The sequence below is a fragment of the Macaca thibetana genome, chromosome 9, assembly GCF_024542745.1.
Source record: "Macaca thibetana thibetana isolate TM-01 chromosome 9, ASM2454274v1, whole genome shotgun sequence".
Classification (NCBI taxonomy): Eukaryota; Metazoa; Chordata; class Mammalia; order Primates; family Cercopithecidae; genus Macaca; species Macaca thibetana.
This window is the reverse complement of record NC_065586.1, coordinates 70,239,418-70,263,958: the sequence shown is the minus strand read 5'-3', so window position 1 is coordinate 70,263,958 and position 24,541 is coordinate 70,239,418. Positions and strand designations below refer to the sequence as shown.

The 24,541-nt window shown below is 37.6% G+C and overlaps 1 protein-coding gene across 2 annotated transcripts in view; it reads right to left on the bottom strand.

Annotated features, from left to right (window-relative positions):
- Positions 1-24,541, bottom strand: part of JMJD1C (jumonji domain containing 1C) — a 369,992-nt gene that overhangs the window by 207,714 nt on the left and 137,737 nt on the right. For both annotated transcript variants that reach the window (XM_050803014.1, XM_050803015.1), the window contains one exon: positions 13,909-14,073. The gene's annotated coding sequence lies outside the window, so the exon portion shown is untranslated. The remainder of the gene's footprint in view (positions 1-13,908; positions 14,074-24,541) is intronic.

The following is a 24,541-nucleotide window of genomic DNA, read 5'->3' as shown; positions in this document are numbered from 1 at the left end:
TCAATGCGTTCTGTGAGTTCTTCTAGCAAATTATCAAACCTAAGGTTGGTTTTTGGAATCACTCAAGCTTACAGCAACAGCATCAGAAGTGGGCACGAGAATGACATTAACTTGCTGAAGCTGACTCACTGAATGAAGAGAAAGAATAATGGATGACAAACCTTTGCTTCCTGGGTGGCCACAAGGCCACTCATGGCATAAAACTATAGCTGTGCTATAATCATTTACTGGAGGTAAATATTACCAGTGGAATTTACAAATAATAGATCCAACTACAGCTGTATTACAATCAATTAGTAGAAATAAAAGTTACCAGTGGGACTTAGAAATGATGGATCCAACTCCTGGGGACCTGGCTCACTGGATACATAAGAAAATGTTACGGCCGGGCGCGGTGGCTCAAGCCTGTAATTCCAGCACTTTGGGAGGCCAAGACGGGCGGATCACGAAGTCAGGAGATTGAGACCATCCTAGCTAACACAGTGAAACCCCGTCTCTACTAAAAAATACAAAAAACTAGCCAGGCGAGGTGGCGGGCACCTGTAGTCCCAGCTACTCGGGAGGCTGAGGCAGGAGAATGGCGTGAACCCGAGAGGCGGAGCTTGCAGTGAGCTGAGATCCAGCCACTGCACTCCAGCCTGGGTGACAGAGCGAGACTCCATCTCAAAATAATAATAATAATAATAATAATAATAATAATAATAATTGTTACATAAACAATAAATAAGGTTACTATACAATCCCTTGATTATTGTTACCTGGAATAGCGAAATAGAAAGGCAAATCCTAATGCTGGGCCAAACCTGGTTTTTGGCCAGATCCAGTTACAGCCAGTAATCACAGACCCACTGCCAGAGGTAAAAGTCTTGCCAAAAGAACAAGCAATAAAGATTCATAAGACAATGGAGAAAAAGAAAGAGGAAGATTCAAAAGACTAATCCCAGCTGGGTGTAAATCTTTAAACAGTTATTAAGAAATGGGATGAATAAAATATTGAAGCCAAAACAAAGGTCACACTGCAGCACTTTCAGAGGTTGAGTGGACCAACAGGAGCCCCTGTTGGTCTCCCTCCATTAAAGAGCTCTAAACAAATCTGCTTTATTCACCCTAGTTTTTGTTTTTGTTATTTTTTTTTGAGACAGAGTTTCATTCTTGTTGCCCAGGCCAGAGTGCAATGGCACAATCTCAGTTCACCGCAACCTCCACCTTCCAGGTTCAAGCAATTCTCCTGCCTCAACCTCCCGAGTAGCTGGGATTACAGGCTCGTACCACCACGCCCGGCTAATTTTGTATGTTTAGTAGAGATGGGGTTTCTCTATGTTGGTCAGGCTGGTCTCAAACTCCTGACCTCAGATGATCTGCCCGCTGCAGCCTCCCAAAGTGCTGAGATTACAGGCATGAGCTACCACACCCAGTAATTCACCCTAGTTTGAGGAAACTTTAAAAACTGGAAGGCAAAAATGATTAAGAAAAATCTAACTTCACCTTGCCTAAGCCAATGCTTCCACAATCTAATTAAGACAAGGCCTGAAGAGAAGGCCTGGATTCCTTGCTAGTCCCTAGCTGGGGACCCAGAGTCAAATGCTTTTAAATGGATAAAACAGTTAAGGGTAGAGATGTTTCCACAAGAGACCCATGCACAGAACTTACAAATCTGTTAGTGAAGTCCTAAGAGGAGCTACAGTTATACTGGAAAGACATAAGAACACAAGAGTTTATGGATTAAGGTAAAACTTCAGATTAAAATCAGGATGTCTGACCATACTTTATGTACAGCAGTGTGTCTCCTTTACCTGAATGCATTATGGAGATATTTATTATGTTTGACTGGGGAATGTTTCCCCTACTTAAACAGAATATATCTAAATCTTCCTATCAGGCAATATTTATAGGACATGCTAACTGAAAACTAGTGAAAATGCCTGAGCCCACCCAAGTTAATTTCAGATAGTACGGAATAGAAGCTGGGCAAATTCTTTGTACAACAGTCCTGTGTGGAGCACAGACTGGAGCTTATAGGAAAGCCACCAGGATTCTGGACCCAAAAATTTCAATTTGAGGGACAATTAGTTTACTATTGGGCACTAACTGACACTGCTTCCCTGAATCTGAAAACCTGAAATGTATATACTGCCCCAGGAAATGTTGGAGAAACATTCTCATGGGAAAGCAGTACCCAAAAGAGTTCCATAATTAAATTGGAATGCTCTGTGCAGGAAAATGCTACCAAAGAAATACATCATATTCACAAACATGGAGACCCTACTATATAACAGCACATAGGGAAACTGAGACAAGGTAAGTAGCTTTGTTCTTAAATGACTTGGAATTCAGAAATAAGCCAGTAAGGGTCCACTGTAACTACACCTATCCATGAAAATATCCAGTATCTAGGTAAGGGTCAATTCTGTTGAGGAGGCATAGCAAATTCCGCTGCAATTCTTACTGATTTGTTCTGTAATAAAACAGCATCACACTGTAACATAACACACTATGGAGTAACAAGTGACAATGTTGGTAAGATTCATTTACCTTATGTAAATAAATCTTTTTTTTTTTTTTTTTTTTTTTTTTTTTTTTTTTAGTTTTGAGACAGAGTCTTGCTCAGCTGCCCAGGCTGGAGTGCAATGACGTGATCTCAGCTCACTGCAACCTCCACCTCCCAGGTTCAAGCGATTTTCTTGCCTCAGCCTCCCAAGTAGCTGGGACTACAGTAAAGACAGGGTTTAGCCATGTTGGCCACGCTGGTCTCTAACTCCTGACCTCAGGTGATCTGCCCACCCATGCCTCCCAAAGTGCTGGGATTACAGGCATGAACCATCACTCTCAGCCCCTTATAAAAATAAATCTTATAATACTGATATTGATCATCTAATGGTATCAGGAAATTTAGTTAAAGCCTCCTCAAGATGTAATAATGATAGAAAATGAATAGCCTAACGAAGAATTAGCTAACCATCAACTAATTTCTTTCTTTCTTTCTTTCCTTCCTTTTCTCTCTCTCTCTCTCTCTTTTCTTCTCCTCTTCTCTCTCTCTTTTTTTGTGAGACAGAGTCTCACTATGTTGCCCAGGAGTGCAACAGTGTAATCTCGGCTCACTGCAACCTCTGCCTTCCAGGTTCAAGCAATTCTCCTGCCTCAGCCTCCCAAGTAGCTGGTATTATGGATGTGCATCACCACACCTGGCTAATTTTTGTATTTTTAGTGGAGATGGGGTTTCACCATGTTGGCCAGGCTGGTCTCGAACTCCTGACATCAAGTGATCCCCCTACTTCAGCCTCCCAAAGTGCTGGGATTACAGGCGTAAGCCACCGTGCTCAGCCCATCAACTAATTTCTATGCCAATAGTCCTGCACAAATTTTTCATAAGATACAAAAATAGTTGTAAATCCGGGGGGAAATGAGTAATTAAATTAGTACAAAAAAATGATGTACATAATGGCTTTATAAATTAGACTGTTTATTTAAATGTATACCTATTCAAAACTGGCTCCTCCCAATATTAGGCATATTCAAAGGGTTACTATTGCAATATCTGTCATATAAAAACTAAATGTAGACGTTCAAATATATTCGCTTTGCTTTAAGAGTGTAGGCCAAAGGCTAGGGCATAGCCTATACACCAAAGAAGACAAAGATGTCTGGCCTTCCACCTTAGCCACTGAGAGATGATCTCCAGGACTGCTGAATGTCTTGCTTCACAGGAGTACCTGCTTGATACGAGTGTTTTTGTTCGACTGGAGGCTTTGGCCACTGGACAGTTTAACAATGTGATCTACAATGGAGGCTTTGGGTATTTCAGTATCAATTCTGATCTCCAGAGGAAGTGAGAACTAAAGTTATTAGTCTGACCTCCCAAAGGCCAAAGCTACACCATGCAGCGAGTATGTGATTTTGAGCCCCAATAAAACCGGAAAAGCAAAGACTCAGATGAGTTTCTTCACTGACAAAACTCACATATACTACGGACATAAAGAGATAATGCTGGACGTGACTGCACAGGGAGAAGAGCCTGGACTCTGTACCCTAAACATCTCTTCCCCTGGCTGATTTTAATTTGTATAGTTTCTCTGCAATAAATTGTAGGCATGAATGTAACAGCTCTCAGTGAGTTATATCAATCTTCCAGTGATTTATCAAACCTGAGGATGGTTTTGGGAATGCCTCAAACTTGAAACCAGTGACAGAAGTGAGGATGTTCTTACAGAGGTTTCTCTCAAAGTGTACACCTATCTAAACTCACTGCAGTACTATACTGAGGTTTTATTTACATACTGTCTTGCTTAATCTTCACTACTCTGTGTGGTAGATACCACTATTATGAACACAGAGAGACATACAGAGTATAAATAACTTAATTTCACCCAGACATTAACAATAAATGGAAGAATCAGGATTTGAACCAAGAAATATAATACAAAGTCTATGTCCTTAACATATTATGCCACCTTCCTTGATAACTGCTAATTTCTTCCCCCAATTCTAACATTCTCTGAGTCTATAATATTTAAGGTCACATAAAGCCAAGCAAATCTACAAGTAAACAAGTAATTCAGACAGGCTTAAAACAAGCCTTAAATAATCTTCATTATATTTTATTTTGTTATGGTTTAAGCTGTCATTTTCATTATTAAATGTTAATTCTTTGTATATTGACAGATTTTTTTTAATGCTGCAATATCAAAACACAAATAATATCAAAGTATATTAACAGAAACGTATTACTAAAATAACTAATTTGAAGAAGACTACCTCCAAAATATAAAATACTGAATAACACCATTATATGAAATTTCCAATTTGCTAGGAAATAATACTTGTTTTTTAGGGAAAAGACAATTTTGGTCAGGCAAAATTCCGCCATTGTAAAATAATGATTTTCATTACTTTACAATATATATATTTTCCGCTGAGACAGGGTCTTGCTTTGTTGCCCAGGCTGGAGTGCAGTGACATAATCATAGCTCACCATAGCCTTGTACTCCTGGAGTCAAGCAATCCTCCCACCTCAGCCTCCTGAGTAGCTGAGACTACAAGGTTTCCGCCACTGCACTAGGCTAATTTTTTTTCGGTAGGGATGAGGGTATCGCTATGTTGCCCTGACTGGTCTTGGAACTCCTGGACTCAAGCAATCCTCCCACCTCAACCTCCCAAAGTGCTAGGATTATAGGCATAAGCCACTGTCCCCAGTCTATAACACTTTTTAAATACATATTTCTATAGTCAATGTAATTAATTTTTTTTAATTTCTCTACATTTTCCTACAGTATGTACAATTATCACTTTTAAAGCTGCATAATATGCCAAAATATTAATTTAACAGCATTCACAAATTGCTGAACATCAAGGTTGTTCCATTTTACCTTTCTTCTTTAATAAGACTGCAATAAACATCTTTCTTCTAATAACATAAGCCTTTAATTTTTTTAATCTGCAGCTCCCACCACAGTGTCTAATTCATATGAGGTATGCGACAAACATTAGCTAAACTGAATACACATTTTAAAAACTGTTTTTCAAGCATAGTTTCCTAAGACTAGAATTAATGAATCAAAGAGTATGAACTTCTTATGGTTCTTATAACATAATACTTTCCAAAAGAATAATGTCATTTTATAATCCACAAGACATGAGTGTGTGAACTCGTCCATTGCAATACACGCCAGTATTAGAGTTTATCGTTTAAAAAGCTTAATATTTTATTATGTATAATTTGATCTCTTAAAGTGCTTTACCTTGTAGGGAAATAATAATCCTTAAGTTACACTGTCATTACTTCCATTTCATTATTTAACAAAGTATAAAAAGACATGCAACTGTTAATTCTAATTGTGGAAATTCAATTATAAATATGTAAAAACTCTTTAAATGAACATACTCCAAAGTTTATTTCTGACTTGGAAGGTGGCATATTTTCACATTTTAGTAAAATTTGCTTGAGGCCATAATCTAAAGCAACTGTGGCAATATAACTGTTGGATATAAAGGTAATCTTGTCCCAAAGAGCAGTGAATTCTACTCTCCTTTGAGGGGGTTTCTCTTGGAACGGATAGTAACTAAAAAGCACTCTCACTAAGAGAATAATTTAAAATAAACAAATTGCTAAGAGTTTACATGTTTATGATGTGATCTCAATTCCCAGTTGAACCAGAATTACCTATCTATGAAGGAAAAAGCAACATTGAGAAAAAGTAGTCTGAGTTTCCTAAAACTCAATTCAGAAATTGAGGTAAATTATCAAAGATTTGAATATTTAAGTCAATTGTGAGGATGTCTGTTTCTTCCTTTTACATCTTTAAAATAACACATTTCAGGTAATTTTACATTTTTCTACTTGGCGATTTCAGGAATCAAATTTGTATCTGATGAGAATGGACATTATAAGCTTTTCAGTATTTGTTTTTTATTATATATTGACATGTTTAAAATTGGTAACTCACAGTTTTACCACAATTGGGTGATTCTGTTTTCCTGTCCTTTGGTATTATCATATGTTAATAGCCAGAAAACTTGTGATAACTCCCAGTAGGGTTCTTTTGCACTAGCTGGGCTGCAGCACATTCATCACTTTAAAATAAGAATTTACTTACTTTCTGAGATGGGTAAAGCACTGTGCTAGACTCCAAGGAACCATACATAGATGACTAAGACATGACTCCTGTCCTCAAAGAACTTACAATCTATTAAGGGAAGACAGACATGCAAACAAATAGGTAAAATACAAAGCAGAATGTGCTGATTGTTAAAACAGAGGTACAAAACAAAGTTCTACAGGAGCACAGGATGGTTATATAGGAGCACTGGTTGGGGTGATCTGGAAGGCTGGGCCAGCAGAATAGTAGTAGAAAACTCTGCCCCTTAGAAAATACAGCAGTGTTACAGCCCACCTGGGTTAGGGTCGAAGCCCCACTCCCCACAGAAGGTTTTCCTAAAGGAGATGGAGCCAGGGCCCTAACCCAGTTAGGTAGGTGATTCGTTGATTTCAATTATGAATGCCAACACTTTCTTTCCCTGGTGCCGATAAATGTGCTTTCATAAGTATTTTACTTTATTAAAAAGTAAATAAAATTTAACAATCTATTAAGTAACTTACATGAAGATGCAAGTTACCTCAGTCTACAGCATTAGAATGGCCTCAAGTGGTACTATGATTATACAGGACCAAGCAGAAAAAGACACCACTTCAGCATCTTGCATGTGGTGCTCCCATAAATGTTTTGCTACTGATATCCTAGAAAGAAAGATGAACCAGACAATTCCAGAGAAGTAGCCTGGGTATTACACTATCCATATTTTGTTGAAGATGCAATTATGTTAAATTTTTAAAAAGACTTTAAAATATGTTAATGAGACAACAGGATTTGTTTTTGTCTTGTCATGATCTCAAGAACCAGCAGGTACACTGCCAGTTTCCACTAATTTCTAGGTATAAGAGGTAGACAAGATAACGTAACCGATATGTAATATTAAACAAGTACCACACGAGGAGTGAAACAACTAGAAAGATAATAAATACAAACATGTTTAAATACAAAAGAACATAAAGCAAGTATCATGTGCACAGAAATAGAAACATTAAATTTATAGAAAATTAAAGACAAAGTATTAGTTTCTACTGTGTTTCATTCTACTGCCATCTCATATACAGATCCCTCAAATTTCTCAAATCTGTAGATACAGTATTTCATTATGCTGTAGGAATTTTAAAATGCTGAACTTCATAATTGCTGTTTATAGACATCCTTAAAGAAGCCTAATTTTAATGAACAAAAAAGGAAACAATAAAATCTCAGTCATATCTACTGTATATAAATGTTTGCAAAATGTTTATGAAACTTAAATTGACTGTTTTCTTAATTATTACAAACAAGCATTCCCACTTCACTTGTTTATTTTATTAATTTTTACAATCTTCTAAAACAAAAGAAAAAAGGAAGGAAGGCAAGCACACATAACCTGACTACTGGAATTAATGACAATATCCCATTGTATAGACTTTAAAAATAAACATACAATTCAAAAAGACTTGCTATCAAACAACTGGCTAAGCAAAGTACGAAACAAATACGACAAAAAGGTTGTAATATCTGTAATAATATAAAGAAAGCTCATAACAAATATAAAAAACACAAAACCCTAATAAGTACTAAAGAATAACAATTCACTAAAAATACAAATTGCTCATAAACATGATAAAAAATTCACCCTATTAAAGGAATGCAAATTGAAATAACGAAATATTTTTAAATATCCAATTAGCAGAGAAAGAGTAACATTCAATGCTGCATCCCCTTAGGATGTAAAACTCCTCCTGTTTTGGCCAAACATTTGTGTTTCAAAACAAGATAAACTGAAAAATAAATAAATAATGCTCACAAGGGTGTGATGAGTGAGATAAAAACACCCCAACACTGACTGAGGACAATGGCAGTCAGTACAACCTTCAGACAATTTGTGAAGAGTGTCAGGAGACAGATTTTTGTGGCTTTCAAGTTCATACCCTATGATTATTAATTCTACTACTATGAATATAAATTTTAAAAAATCAGATATGCAGAGAAAGGCTTACAATGGTATTTATCCCAGTTACTTATAATGCTCCCTAAAACTGGAAACTATAATGCCAAACATTAAGGAAATGGGTCATTGTAAGATTAAATATTATGCAGCCATTAAAAATGATCTTAAATTACTACTCATAAAGGAGAAATGTAGAGGATAGATGTTAAGGAAAAAAGCAGGATCTACAATTTTAATGCAGTCTTAGCTAAAACTATGTTTAAAATAAAGCAGATATTTTGTACTCTACTAATTTGCCAAATTCATTTATTAGTTCTAATAGGCTTTGTTGTGAAGTCTTTATGGTTTTCTAAGATTATATCATCTGTGAACGGGCATAATTTTACTTCTTTCTTTCCAATTTAAATGCTTTTTGTCTTTTTCTGGTCTAATTTCTGGACTATAACTTCAAATATTATGTTGAATGGACATGGTAAGAGCAGGGATTCCTTGTCTTATTCTTGATCTTAGAGGAAAAGCTTTCAGTCTGTCACCATTGACAAGGATACTACCTAAGCAACAGGATATGAAATCAACACATAAAAATCGTTTTTTTTTGTTTGTTTGTTTTTGTTTTTGTTTTGAGGCAAGGTCTTGGTTTGTCACTCAGGCTGGAATGCACTGGTGCAATCACAGCTCACTGCAACCGTGAATTCCTGGGCTCAAGGGATCCTCCCACCTCAGCTCCCCAAGTAGCTAGGACTACAGGCTCACGTCCGGCTAGTTTCTATATAACAATAACGAATACTTTGAAAATGAAATTAACATATAATTCCATTTGCAAGAGCATCAAAAAAGAATAAATTACCTAGGAGATGAAATAAACAAAACTATAAAACATAACTGAACAAAATTAAATAAAACATAAACAAGTAAAAAGACACCCCTGTTCAAAGACTAGAAGACTTAATATTTATATGTGTGTGTGTGTGTGTTTGTGTGTAGTTTTAGAGACAGGGTCTCACTCTGTCACCCAGGCTTGAGTGCAATGACACAATCATGGCTCACTGTAGCCATGAACTCCTGGGCTCATGTGATCCTTCAGTCTTAGCCTCTCAAGTAGCTGAGACTATAGGCGTGGGCCATCACACTCAGCTTATTTTATTTTATTTTATTTTATTTGCAGAGAAGGGGTCTCGCTGCATTGTTCAGCCTGGTCTTGAGCTCCTGGCCTCAAGCAATCCTCTCGCCTTAGCCTCCCAAAGAGCTGGGACTACATGTGTAAGCCACAGCACCCAGCCCTTAATATTAAGATGTCTAACACCCAAATCCATCTACAGATTCAATTCAATCCCTATCAAAATCCAAGTGACCATTTTCTGGAGAAAAAGAAAAATCTCTCCTGAAGTTCATAGGGAATCTCAAGGGACCCTGAATAATCAAAACTATCCTGAAAAAGAAGAAAGTTGACGGGAAAACATTTCCTGATTTCACAATGTACTACAAATCAACAGTAATCAAAACAGTAAGCTGGTATCAGCATAAGAACAACCTACAGACCAATGGAATGGAATAGAAAGCCCAGAAACAAACCCTTGCATATATGGTCAAAATATTTTCTATAAGGCAAGACCATTCAGTGGGGCAAAGGCAGTCTTTCCAACTAATGGTGCTGGAAAAAGCGGACACATCTATATGTAAAAAAAAGTTGGACCCTTACATGATATTCCAAACTCAAAATCAATTAATTCACCCAAATTTGTGATCTAAAACTATACAACTTTTAGAAGAAAACATAAGGGGAAAAGCTTCATGACATGGATTTGGCAATATTTTTTGAATATAACAACAAAGGCATAAGCAACAAATGGAAACAGACAAGTTGAGCTTCATCAAAACTTAAAAGTTTTGTGCAGCAAGGGCCACTGCTAACACACTAAAAAGGCAACCTGTAAAATGAGAGAAAATGTTACCAAATCATGTATCTAAAAAGGGACTAATATCAAGAATACATAGAGAAATCCTAAAACTCAACAACAAAAAAAAGATCCAATTCAAAAACAGGCAAAGAACTTTATGAATAGATATTTCTCAAAAGACACACAAATGGCCAATTAGCACATGAAAAGATGCTCAACATCACATTAAGCATTAGAGAAATATAAAACAAAATCACAATGAGATGCCATTTCACACCTACTGAGAAAGTAAATACCAAAAAAAAATGAAAGTAAATGTTGGTGAGGATGTAAAGAAATGAACCCTTATACAATGCTGGTAGAAATGAAAAATGGTGCAGTCACTTGGAAAACTGTATGAAAGTGCCTCAAAAAATTAAAAGTGCAATTACCATCTGATACAGCAATTCTTCTTCTGGGTATATACCCAAATAGTTGAACACAGAGGCTTGGACAGATATTTATACAGCCATGTTCATACCAGTATTATTCCCTATAGCCAAAAGGTGGAAGCGACACAACTGTCCATTAACAGGCAAATGGATTAAAAGAACATGGTGTATAAACAGAATAGAATGTTATTTTGCAATAAAAAGGAAGAAAATTCTGACACATGGTATAATATGCATGAACCCTGAAGACATTGTCAGTGAAATGAGCCAGTTACAAAAGGATAAATACTGTATAATTACATTCGTATGAGATACTCAGAGACCGAAAGTAGAATGGTGGTTGCTAGCAAGATCGGGGAATAAGGAACTGCTCTTTAATGAGTACAGTTTCAGTTTTGCAAGATGGAAAAAGTTCTGTGTTTGGATGACAACAGTGGTAACACACAACGCGAATGTACTTACTACCAATGAACTGTGTACTCAAAAACAGTTAAAATGGCAAGTTTTATGTTAAGTCTATTTTACCACAATTAAAATTTTTTATTAAAAAATTCAGCAGAAGGCTGGGCATGGTGGCTCATGCCTATAATCCCAGCACTTTCAGAGGCTGAGGCAGGTAGATCACAAGGTCAGGAGTTCCAGACCAGCCTGACCAATATGATGAAACCTCATCTCTACTAAAAATACAAAAGTTAGCCAGGCATGATGGCAGGCACCTGTAGTCCCAGCTACTTGAGAGGCTGAGGCAGGAGAATTGCTTGAACCCGGGAGCTGGAGGTTGCAGTGAGCCAAGATCGCGCCACTGTACTCCAGCCTGAGCGACAGAGCAAGGCTCCATCTCAAAAAAAAAAAAAAAAAAAATTTAGCTAGGCATAGTGGCACACATCTGTAGTCCTAGCTACTGGTGAGAGGACTTTTTTTTGAGCCCAGGAGTTCAAGGCTGCAGTGAGCTGTGATCACAACACTGCACTCCAGCCTGTGTGAAAAAGTGAGACCCTGTCTAAATAAAATAAAATAAATAGTATGGGGAAGAAAAAGGAACCAGAGCAATATGTTTCATAAGAAAATATATCAAAAATTATATATATATAATATATACAAGTTATCTCTTAGAACTAAAAATATAATTTTCTATTACTTTTATACCACAGTGTTTTTCAAATTTTTCATCTTTTTTTTTTTTTTGTATATGATAAAGTTAAAAAGAAAAGGTTGGTGATTGTTTAAGTAGGCCTAATTTCAAGGCTAAGAGGTTTTCAACAGAAACAACTTTGTAAAATTATGACAAAATTATCATTAAACAGTATTTTCCAATAACAATTCTCTCTAAAATCAGTATTTTATGAATCAACAGAAATTCACCTCAATCTTAACTGCTTTTAAGAAAGGGCAAAGATTTTCTAAAGCTTTATTAATTTTTTAACTCTGATACCGATGTGTAGTTTTTCATATTAGTGATGCTACTGCTTCCTGCTTTTGAGAATTCTCATAAAAAATTCACCTATATGTCTAATTATTCATAATTACTCACAAATTTTATCCAGTTTTTGGGTTAAGGTCTATAAAATTAAGATCATGCCAGTAATGGTTTAAACTTTTTATATGAACAAGTCAACATACTCATTAATTATTTTTAAAAACCTACTATGGATAAAATTATCTTCTTTAGTTTGCTATGCAAAGTTTCCTATCAAAACTACAGGTCACAGACAGATATTATTTTCATCTTTCAATATCATATTTTGTTTTTAAAAATGCCACTGATTCCATTCACTCTACTCCCTCCCTTCCTATCCTTTTTAATCCTATATCTCCACTGACTTCTTAAAAAGGAATAATCAAACAGATCTATTAAATTTCTATTCTAAATAGAAAAGCATCAGGATTAACTAAAATAGAAAATTTATATGCATTAAAATTATTAGCAAGCAGAAGCTATCCTTTTAAGTAGTTAATTCGTATGTTTAAAAATTTGAAAGGAACTACCCAAACTCATTAGTTATATCAAATACCTGCAATAATGTTTCAGCGGCTTTTAAAGTATTTCTTTGATAGTAACATAAGAAGAAAACTTTACAAATATTGCACATTTGTTACATGCTAGATGTTCTGCCAGAAAACAGAGATAACAATGGTTAAACAAATGTAGCTCTTTTTCTAATACAATTTAATGACCTTGTTTACCTGCTGTTTTTCTTAAATAAAACTCTTCAAAGTACCAGCGAATTTACTGAAAACATATTTTCTTAAATGAAACATTTCCTGATAAGAAGTAATTTAATCCATTACCTAATAATTACACATTAAACATCTATCACCCACAATGATTTACTCATTAACAAACCAAGAAGAATTACTCGTTCTTAGATGTTTTAATACAAAGTATGTTCTATCTTCCACTTGACAAAGTTTCATTCAGCAAAGTTGTTCCACATGGCATACAGTCAGCTATCTCTCAGGTCCCTTTAATCCAATTTATATTTTAATTTGATAGAATAAACTTATTTGTGAACTACATAAGCTGACAGAATACTAACAAAGAGACAACTAAAGTTGTTTTAACAAAATGAAGGCAGTGTTTTAAAATCTCTGCCAGATTCGTCAGAGACTCTTCAAAAATATTAATTTATAAATCAGTAAGATGAATCTAAAGTTTTATTCAATTATTGGTCTTAAATTTTCATTTATTCTTTCTTTTATAAGACATGGAGTCTCACTCTGTCATCCAAGCTGGAGTGCAGCAGCGTGACAGTAACTCACATAGACTCGGATTCTTGGGCTCACGTGATCCTCCCACCTCAGCCTCCCAAGTAGCTGGGACCACAGGTATGTGCCACCACATCCGGCTAATTTTTTTTTTTTTTTGGTAGAGATGGGGTCTTGCTTTTTTGCCTAGGCTGATCTCCAACTCCTGGCTTCAAGCAATTGTCCTGCCTCAGCCTCTCAAAGTGCTAGTTTTACAGTCAGTCACCAAACCTGGCTTTTGTTTTGTTGTTGTTGTTGCTTTTCGTTTTTAACGAACAAATGAAAATGCTTAATGAAACAGGAATAGATCTTACCAATGCAGGCCACTGAATCTGTTTGCTCTTTGATCCCTGAGTCTGGCTAGGGTCATTCCTTTTGGCCCAGATTAAGTGGTATTCCACCAAGAAAGTTGAAAAATCTTCATAAACTTTAACCCACTCTCGTTTATCCCATTCAAGATCATCAAATTCCACATACACCTATGAAAACAAAAAAAATTCAATTAGCAAAACAGAAGAGTGGTATATCCTTTTTCACTAATACATAATAACTGTACGTATTTATGGGGTACATATGATATCGTGATACATGCACACAACGTGTAATGATCAAATCAGGATAATCAGAATATCCATCACCTCAAATATTTATCATTTGTGTTAGAAACATTTCAAATCCTCTTCTAGCTATTTTGAAAAATACAATAAATTATTGCTAACTATAGTTACCATACTGTGCTACTGAACACTAGCACTTACTCCTTCTAATTGTAGGAAGCAGAAAGGGGAACTCTAGTACGCTGTTGGTGGGAATGTAAATTAGTACCTCCAGTATGAAAAACAGTATGGAGGTTCCTCAAAAAACTAAAAATACATCTACCATAGGATCTGGTAATTCACTACTGGGCAAATGTCCAAAAGAAAGGAACGTATATTGAAGAGATAGTTGCACATCAGTGTTTACTGTAACACTATTCAAAAAGCCACGATAATGGAATCAACCTAAGTATCTATCAACATATGAATGGGTAAAGAAAATGTGGCATATATACACAATAGAATACAATTAGGCCATAAAAAAGAATGAAATCTTGTCATTTGCAGCAGTATGAATAGAACTGGAGGTGATTATGTTTTATGAAATAAACCAGGTACAGAAGACAGACATCACATGTTCACGCTCATATGTGGGAGTCAAAAACGTGGATCTTGACCCAGCATGGTGGCTCATGCCTGTAATCCCAGCACTTTGGGAGGCAGAGATGGGAGGATCACTTGAGCCCAAGACTTCAAGACCAGCCTTGGCAACATAGTGAGACCCTGACTCTAACAAAAGAGAAAAGTAAAAAACTTAGCTGGACATGGTGGCACATGCCTGTAGTCCCAGTTACTCAGGAAGCTAAGACAGGAGGATCTCTTGAGCCCAGGAATTTGAGGCTACAGTGAGCTGTGATAGCTACAGTGAGCTATGATCACATCACTGCACTGAAGCCCAGATAACAGAGTGAGACCCTGTCATTTAAAAAACAAATAAAAAGTGGATCTCATGGAGGCAGAGGGTAGAACGATGGTTATCAGAGATTAGGATGGGTGATGGGGGGAGAAGAAAAGAGGTTGGCAATATTTCAAAATATAAGCCATGAACTTGAATTAGAAAGGACATTAACAAATTTATTCTTTAAACTTAACATTTTTCATAAAATCATCATTTAACTTCCCTTAATCAGATTATACCCCTTACTTATGACAGGGAGATAAACCATAACTGTATCAACAAAAGCAATTTACAGAGTGTTGATCAGTAAAGATTAGTCCATTACCTTCTAAATGGACACTAAATAATGATTTCTATACTGATGACTCTAGAAGGAGAGGTTAGAAAATGTTTTTAAAGAGTAAATAGCCAGACGCGATGGCTCACGCCTGTAATCCCAACACTTTGGGAAGCTGAGGCGGGTGGATCACCTGAGGTCAGGAGTTGGAGACCATCCTGGCCACACGGTGAAACACCATCTTCTACCAAAAATACAAAAATTAGCTGGGCGTGGTGGCGGGCACCTGTAGTCCCAGCTAACTCAGGAGGCTGAGGCAGGAGAATGGCTTGAATCCAGGAGGCGGAGGTTGCAGCAAGCCAAGATTAGGCCACTGCACTCCAGCCTGGGTGGTAACAGCAAAACTCCGTCTCAAAAAAATAAAAACAAAAAGAGTAAATGGTAGATATTTCAGATTTTGCAAACCAGATGGTTTCTGTCATAATTATGTATTGTCTCTGTCACTGAGACCACCATAGACAATATGTAAACAATTGAGCTTGACTTTATTCTAATAAAACATTACTTACAAAGGTAGTCAATGGTACAAAGATGGCTCAACATGACATTCAATTAATGTAATATACCACATTAGCAGAATAAAGGAAAAAAAATCATCTTTAACGATGCAGAAAAAGCATCTGACCAAATTCCATGGCTTTTCATGATTAAAAACACTCAACAAACTAGGAACAGAAGGAAAGTATCTAAATATAAAAAGGTCTGTATGAAAAACCCACTGCTAACATCATACACAACAGTAAAAAATCAAAAGCATTTCCTCTAAGATGGGAACAAGACAAGGATGTTGTAATTTGGAAAACTGAAACTGACTTTATACTCATAGGTCATTCAGTCATTCAAACCTTCCCTCCCCTACTTTCATTCTTCTGCATTCATTCCCTAAGATTATCTGTTCATAGAGCTGTCTTCTCAACTTAATCATAAGATATGCTGGAAGCAGTCTTCTCAATACTTATATTTTTATACTAATTCTGCCACCCATCTTCTGCTCCCTTACACCTGAAAAGTTTCCATTTCCACTTATTTGAATCACGGTTGCTCCTTTGGCCCAGCTCAAGTTCTTCCATGATATTTACGTCCCCCAACTTCAATTCCAATTTCTACTTTGAATTTCAGCTTTGAATTTCTACTGCAATTATTTTTTTTACAGCTTACACTGTATTAGTATATAAGCAAACACTGTCCAATATTTTAAGTGTAATAAAAGTATCTTTAAATTATGCATGTAAACTCACTTAAGGTAGAACTGTTCTTTCATTTATTTTTAGTGCCCACTACAATGCTGCATACATATAAAATATTTAATTAACATTAAAAATCCCCTGACTCTTGGACTCAATCATAGTCTTTTAAAAATAAAAGCAACCTGGTAAAAGGTAAGTTTGATTTGGTGATGTTTATACTGCTGCCCACTAGGAAGCCTGTATTTAAAAAAAAAAAAAAAGAAGAAGCTTATCTGTTAGAATATCCATTAAAGATATACATTAAAGCTTATCTATTAGAATGGGGAAAGAGAAATGCACTGGTCAAGGACTTAACATCTTTTTCTAATTAACTATCCATACCAAGTCAGGGAATAAATCCAAGTCAAGGAAGAAGCCAACAAAACAGTTGGCTACTTCAAATAAAACCCATCCTTAAGCGGTTGAGCTGAGGTCCAGCTGATCTTACACAAAGGTTTCAAATTATACCAAATTTCTCCACTACCTGAAATCTGTTCTGTTATTTAAACACTAAATTTTGGTATAAGAGCTCTGGGAAACCCTAGAAAACTGAAGCAGAGACAATTCTCAGGAAAACCTGCACGCTAATTTTGCTTTTCCTTCATGGACAATGATACAGTAATCCTGACAAAATATTTCAGTTAAAAATCTGAAGAGTCAAGAAGTTCGTTGACATTTTCCTAAACTGAAGATATAAATCAATGTAAATTCTTCCAAATGCAAAGTCCTAAAAAGTTTTCAGCATGAAGTGTATTTTCCAAATCCAGTTTATATTGCATAAACAGTGCTACTAGCAGTTTTCAGAACTTGCTAGGGACATTGGGGACAAAAAGACACTAAATATTGTGTCTCTTCCCCTTTGTTGTATAGTCAACTCATCTTCAGATATGAGATTATCAAAAACAGTGAAGGGTTTGGAATTTAATTACATACAGACAGAAAACTAAACACACACACACACAGACACACACACCCTCTGTTACTGTTTAACGGATTCTGACAGAAAACGTAAGACTCCTGGGACTTCACAACTTAAAGCAAAACCAGCAATTAGAGTATCATCATGATGCCTATGCCAGCTTCTCATGACTGTTAAGCCCCATGGGAAGGACGCAAAGGGTCCAGAATGGAAACCTGAGTACATAGTGAGTTATATTACAGAAGAGGAGGGAGTGGAATTCACCACTTAAGACAGTTAAGTGGAGGGGAGTCTGCTCTTTGATTAGGGGAGGTTATTACTTAATTCCTCACAGCTGGCTGCTCACTGCACACACAACTTTGAGAAACGGTCCAGGTTAAGACCAGTTAGTCTTGCATTCTTGGCACATCCAGCAAGAAAGTGCTGAGACACGCAGTCCCCACAGTGGATTGCCTATACCAACACAGGTAAGATTTTTTATCAGGCTGGACTAAGAACTAATCTACCCTTACTGTGCATGACTGTGTATGTGGGGTGAGGGATGGTGGTGGAGTAGTTTGTTTCCATTAGTTTACCAATTTCCAGTTTATACATTTTTAGTTAATTACATAGTATCTTATATTAACTCCTTCCTCATTCCCGTGTTGGGTCCTTCTGTCTGCTTAATTCCCTGTCTTATTAACTAAAGGGTCCTTGAGGGCAAGAATTAGTATGCTTTTGGCAATGGCTCACACCTGTAATCCCAGCACTTTAGGAAACCAAGGTGGGAGGATCACTTGAGGTCAGGAGTTCGAGGCCAGCCTGGCCAACATGGTGAAACCCCACTGCTACTGAAAATACAAAAAAAAAATAGGGCGTGGTGGCACGCCTGTAATCCCAGCTACTTAGGAGGCTGAGGCAGGAGAATTGCTTGAACCCAGGTGGCGGAGACTGCAGTGAGCCAAGATCATACCATTGCACTCCAGCCTGAGCAACAGCACAAGACTCCATCTCAAACAAAAAAAAAGGGGTGGGGGGGAGGGAGTGGGGGCTGGGCACGGTGGCTCACACCTGTAATCTCAGCATTTTGGGAGGCCAGGGTCAGGGGATCACGAGGTCAGGAGATCGAGACCAGCCTGGACAACATGGTGAAACCCCATCTCTACTAACAATACAAAAAAATTAGCTGAGCGTGGTGGAAGGCGCCTGTAATCCCAGCTACTCCAGAGGCTGAGGCAGGAGAATTGCTTAAACCTAGGAAACGGAGGTTGCAGTAAGCCGAGACTGGGCCACTGCACTCCAGCCTAGGCAACACAGCAAGACTCCGTCTCAAAAAAAAAAAAAGGAATTAGTCTGCCTTTACCTTTTTTGCACCTCTAGTAACTGGCAGGTGTTGCAACAAACTAAAGCCTACAATACAGTTTTAGAATCATCAGCACTGAGCAAAACACATCACAATTACAATTAAATGACTAATTTGCAAAAACCAAAAATTTTAAATACAGCTGTTGTATTTTCTAATATATCACTGTGCTCATAATTATCTAGAAAAAAAGAACATTTCATTCAGTAAGTATTTCTAACTGCACATCAGAGCCAATCATGAACACCGGGAGTTCAGGGGAAAAAAGATCATTCACATATACACACACACGTGTGCGTGTGTGTCTATGTGTGTATGAAGTTAACAGCTGTGGGTACTGATGATTATTATAAGAATTCAGATGATGTGAGGAAAAAGTCAAGCAAAATAATCCACTAAACATAATTACTTCAAGAAAAAACAAAAATAATTATTTTGTAGTGGACACTGTTGTTAAATACTTAGCCAAATATGTGAGAATAATTCTAAGCTCTGGTCTCTAGGTAGTATAATACATGTTTTCTACAACAGATGTCAACATGCGCAAACTGGCAGTTTTGTCTCAGTATAATACTAAGCATTAAAACAAGAGCCATCAGCTGGGCATAGTGGCTCATGCCTGTAATCCCAGCACTTTGGGAGGCTGAGGCAGGAGAACTGCTTGAGCTCAGCAGTTCAAAACCAGCCTGGGTGACAGAGTGAGACCCTGTCTCAAAAACAAAAGAAAAAAAAAGAGCCATCAGACTGTCAGAGCAACCATTTGCAAGAAGAAAAATTAACAGTCACGCAATTCCATTTCTACTATTTTACAAATTTAAATTAATCTAACCCTTGAACTCCTTTTTTTTTTTTTTTTTTTTTTTTTTTAAGATGGAGTCTCGCTCTCTCACCCAGGCTGGAGTGCAGTGGCGCAATCTCGGCTCACTGCAAACTCCGCCTACCGGGGTTCACGTCATTCTCCTGCCTCAGCCTCCTGGGTAGCTGGGATTACAGGCACCCGCCACCACGCCCGGCTAATTTTTTGTATTTTTAGTAGAGACGGGGTTTCACCTTGTTAGCCAGGATGGTCTCGATCTCCTGACCTCGTGATCCACCTGCCTCGGCCTCCCAAAGTGCTGGGATTACAATCATGAGCCACCGCGCCCGGCCCCTTGAACTCCTTAAACATTATTATTAGTTATAAGAAGAATGCTTCCTTTTCTTCTACATAGCTTGATTGCTTCAAAGTAGAAAATGGATTCTGGTTACTTGGTTTGGAGACCTGTATTATTAAACTTACAATATCAACATAAGAATATAAGAACTAAGAATTATTTTAGTCTAAATTATAATTCTAGTTCTGCCCCTTTTTAATTTTAGAACTTCTAAATAATCCACAATCTTTATCTGCAATGTTACATTTGTAGGAAAAAATATATTCTTTCACATGTTTACTTGGATATATACAGTAAAAATACTAGCTATATAAAAGTTCAAAGATGATGTTTCAGATTAGTACTATGGAACACTCTACATGCATATCTCAGAGGTATTGCAAGTTCAGTTCCAGACTACTGCAATAAAGCAAATGAGTATCAAAATAAAGTAAGTCACATGAATTTTTTGGTTTTCCAATGAGGGTCTGGTTCCTGACCAACACAAAAGAAACCAAGTATTATAATAAAGTCAGTCACATATATTTGTTGATTTCCCACTGCATATAAGATTATATTTATAATATATTAAATATACAATAGCATTATAACTAAAAAACAATTTAGATGACTGCAGTACCTCCTGCCTGTAATCCCACCACTTTGGGAGGCTGAGGTGGGAGGAACACGTAAACTCAGGAGTTCAAGACCAGCTTAGGCAACATAGTAAGACCTTGTCTCTACAAAAAATGAAAAAATTAGCCAGGCATGGTGGCATGTGCCTATGGTCCCAGATACTCAGGAGGCTAAAATGGGAGGGTTGCTTCAGCCAAGGAGGTTGAGGCTGCAGTGAGCCATGATCACACCACCACACTCCAGCCTAGGTGACACAGCAAGACCCAGTCTCAAAGAATAAAAATCAAAAACAATTTACACACTTTAACTTAAAAATGTTCTTATTGATAAAAAAAACAGTAACAATCATCTGAGCCTTCAGAGAGTTGTAGTATCTTTTTGCTGATAAAGAGCCTTGCCTCAATGTTTTTGTGCCTGCTGACTGCTCAGGGTGGTGGTAGCTGAAGGTGGGGTGCTTGTGACAATTTCTTAAAATAAGACAACAAAAGTTTGCCACATCTATTAATTCTTCCTTTCATGAAAGATTTCCCTAGGGCATGCAATATTGTTGGCCATTTTACCCACAGCTGAACCTCTTTTGAAACTGGAGTCAATCCTCTCACAAGCTGAGGCTGCATTATCACCAAAGGTTAAGTAGTATTCAGTTATATCGCAAAAAACCATGTTCTTTGTGCATCCATAAGAAACAATGCCTCATCTATTCAAGTTCAACCATGAGATTACAACAGTTCTCTCACATCTTCAAGCTCTAGTTTTGACTAGAAATCTCTTGATATATCTACGACATCTGCAATGACTTCCCCCTTGAAAGTCTTAAAACACCTCAATGTTGACATTTTGACCTCCTACCATGAACCATGAACATTCTTAATGGCATCTAGAATACTGAATCCTTTCCAAAAGGTTTTCAATTTACTTTGCTCGGATCCATCAGAGGAATCACTATCTCTGGCAGTTATAGCTTTACAAAATGTATTCCTTAAATAGTAAGATTTGAAAATCAAAATTATTCCTTGATCCATGGGCTGCAGAATGAAACTTGTACTAGCAGGCATGAAAACACTAATCTTCTTCAGAGCTCTTGGGTGACCAGATGCATTGCCAACGAGCAGCAGTGCTTTGAAAGGAATCTTTTTCTCTGAGTAGTACATCTCAACACTGGGCTTAAAATATTTAGAAAAACCTCCTATAAACAGATGTGCTGTCATCCAGGCTTTGTTGTTCCATTTACAGAGCACCTGCAGAGTAGACTTAAAAATAATTCTTAAGGGCCCTAGGAATTTTGGAATGGTCAATGAGCAATGACTTCAACAAAAAGTCACCAGTTACTTTAGTTCCTAACAAGAGAGTCAGCCTGTCCATAAGGCTTCTCCATATCAGCAATACCAATGTCTCACTTTCTAATCATCCCTGTGTTTACCGGAGTAGCACTTTTAATTTCCCTCAAAAGTTGCTGCTTGGCAATAACAACTTGACTAACTGTGTGGTGCTACAGGCCTAGCTTTGTGCTCTGTCTTGACAAGCGCCTTCCTCACTAAGCTTAATCATTTCTAGCTTTCTGATTTCAAGTTAGAGATGTGTGACTATTCCTTTCACTTGAAAACATTTTAGGCAACTATAGGATTATTAATTGGATTAATTTCAATATTATTGTGTCTGGAGGAATAGGGAGGTCCCGAAGTCCAAGAAGAGCGAAAGAAACAGGGGAATGGCTGGTTAGTGGAGCAGTCAGAACACACACCATGTTCTGGATTAAGTTTGCCTTCTTATACTGGTGTGGCTTCTGGTGCCCCAAAACAATTACAATACTAACATTAAAGATCACTGATGACACATCACCATAAGAGATATAATAGTAATAATAATAAAAGTTTGAAATATTGCGATAATTAAAATGTAAGAGACATGAAAATATTTTTCCACATGCAGTTGGAAAAATGAAACTGACAGACTTAATAGATGCAAAGTTGTCACAAATGCCACACCTTCCCTGCCCCCGCCCCTGGTTTTTTTTTTTTTTTTTTTTTTTAAATAAGAGATGGGATCTTGTTCTATCACCCAGGCTGGAGTATAGTGGTAAGATCATAGCTCCCTGTAGCCTCCAATTCCTAGGCTCAAGCAATTTTCCCACCATAGCCTCCCAAGGTGGGAAGTACAGGTGCATGTTACCATGACCCAGCTAATGTTTCCTTTTTAAATTTATTTTAGACATGGGGTCTTGCTATATTGCTCAGGCTGGTCTCAAACTCCTGGCCTCAAGCAATCCTCTCACTACAACCTCCTGAGTAACTGGGATTACAGGTACATGCCATTTCACCTATCATAAAACCTCAAATTTGTTTAAAAAAATTCAGCATCTGCTAAGCGCAATAAAGCAAACTATGCTAAAAAATGTATATATACTTACATATAGGTTTGTATAACCCAGGATACTCCAGATCCTGATTTGAACAGTGTATTTTAAGATAATAAAAAGTAGAAAAAAATGAAGAAGAAATATAACAAAAATGTTCAGAGTATATATGGTGAAAACTACAATACACCAAACACAGAAACTTGTCTTAAATAGATAACACTATGTTCACAAATGGAAAGATTCACTACTGTAAAGAATAAATTCTCTCTGGATGCAGGATGACCCTAAAAAATGTGAGTAAGTTGCTGAGCATTGCTGCTCATTGCCAATGCATCTGGTCAACCAAGAGCTCTGAAGGAGATTAACGTTTTCATGCCTGCTAGTACAAGTTTCACTCTGCAGCCCATGGATCAAGGAATAATTTTGATTTTCAAGTCTTACTATTTAAGAAATACATTTTGTAAAGCTATAGCTGCCAGATAGTGATTCCTCTGATGGATCTGAGCAAAGTAAACTGAAAACCTTTTGGAAAGGATTCAGTATTTTGAACTTACTCGAAAAGAGTAAGTTCTCTCCCAAATCAACAGTCCTGAAGGAAAACACAGGTATCAGCCAGACCCAACCCTCCCTAGCAGTGGGGTAACTATGCATTTTGATATGCCCTAAATACAAACTTCACAGACCCCAGTGTCTGTACTGTGGGCTATTGCTGCCACGGTCAACACCCTAGCAAAGTGCACCTGCCCAGCTATCAGCTGCCTGCCTACAGCTGCTCCAACAGAAAGCAACCCACCTACCCCAGTAGCAGGGCTGCAACATGATGGCTGGAGCCCTCACCTGACCATTCCACTGGTAGTCTGGGGATCATGCCACCCCTGTTGACCACAGCCAGTGCCTGCACAATCAGGGAACCTGAGGACAGGTCTGCTCATCCAAGCTCAGCCCCCTCCAGTATGTAAGCACACAGCTTAGGGTCTGGAGATTACTCTGCTTAGTCTACCACCATTGGTACCTGAGCACTTTTTCCACGGACCAGGGTCCAATCAACTGACCACTATCATCAAAGCTGACACCCACCCACACGTGGCCACCTGCAGGCCTGGAGACTGATTTGGCCAGCCTGTCACAACCACTGCCAACACCAAAATGAAATGCTTGGGTTCCAGGGGCTTGTCTTGTCACGGCTACTGACATCAACTATGCCACGCCTACTGCCCAGGGCCCAATAACCTGCCCACCCATCCACCCCACTACTGCCATTCCTGGTACCCGAGCAAGCTGCCTGGAAGCCCAAGAATCAACCTGAGCAGACCCACTAACTCTGGTGTCAGCATATGCCACACTGAAGTCCCAAAACAGACATGATCTTCTCACTACTACCACCAAAGGAGCCCAAAGTGGCCCACGTGGCAACCCATTCCCTAATAAAATTTCACCACAACTTCCATTAAGAACCACCCACTAAACCACTGAAGAAATCAGACAACACTGACTCTGTTTAATG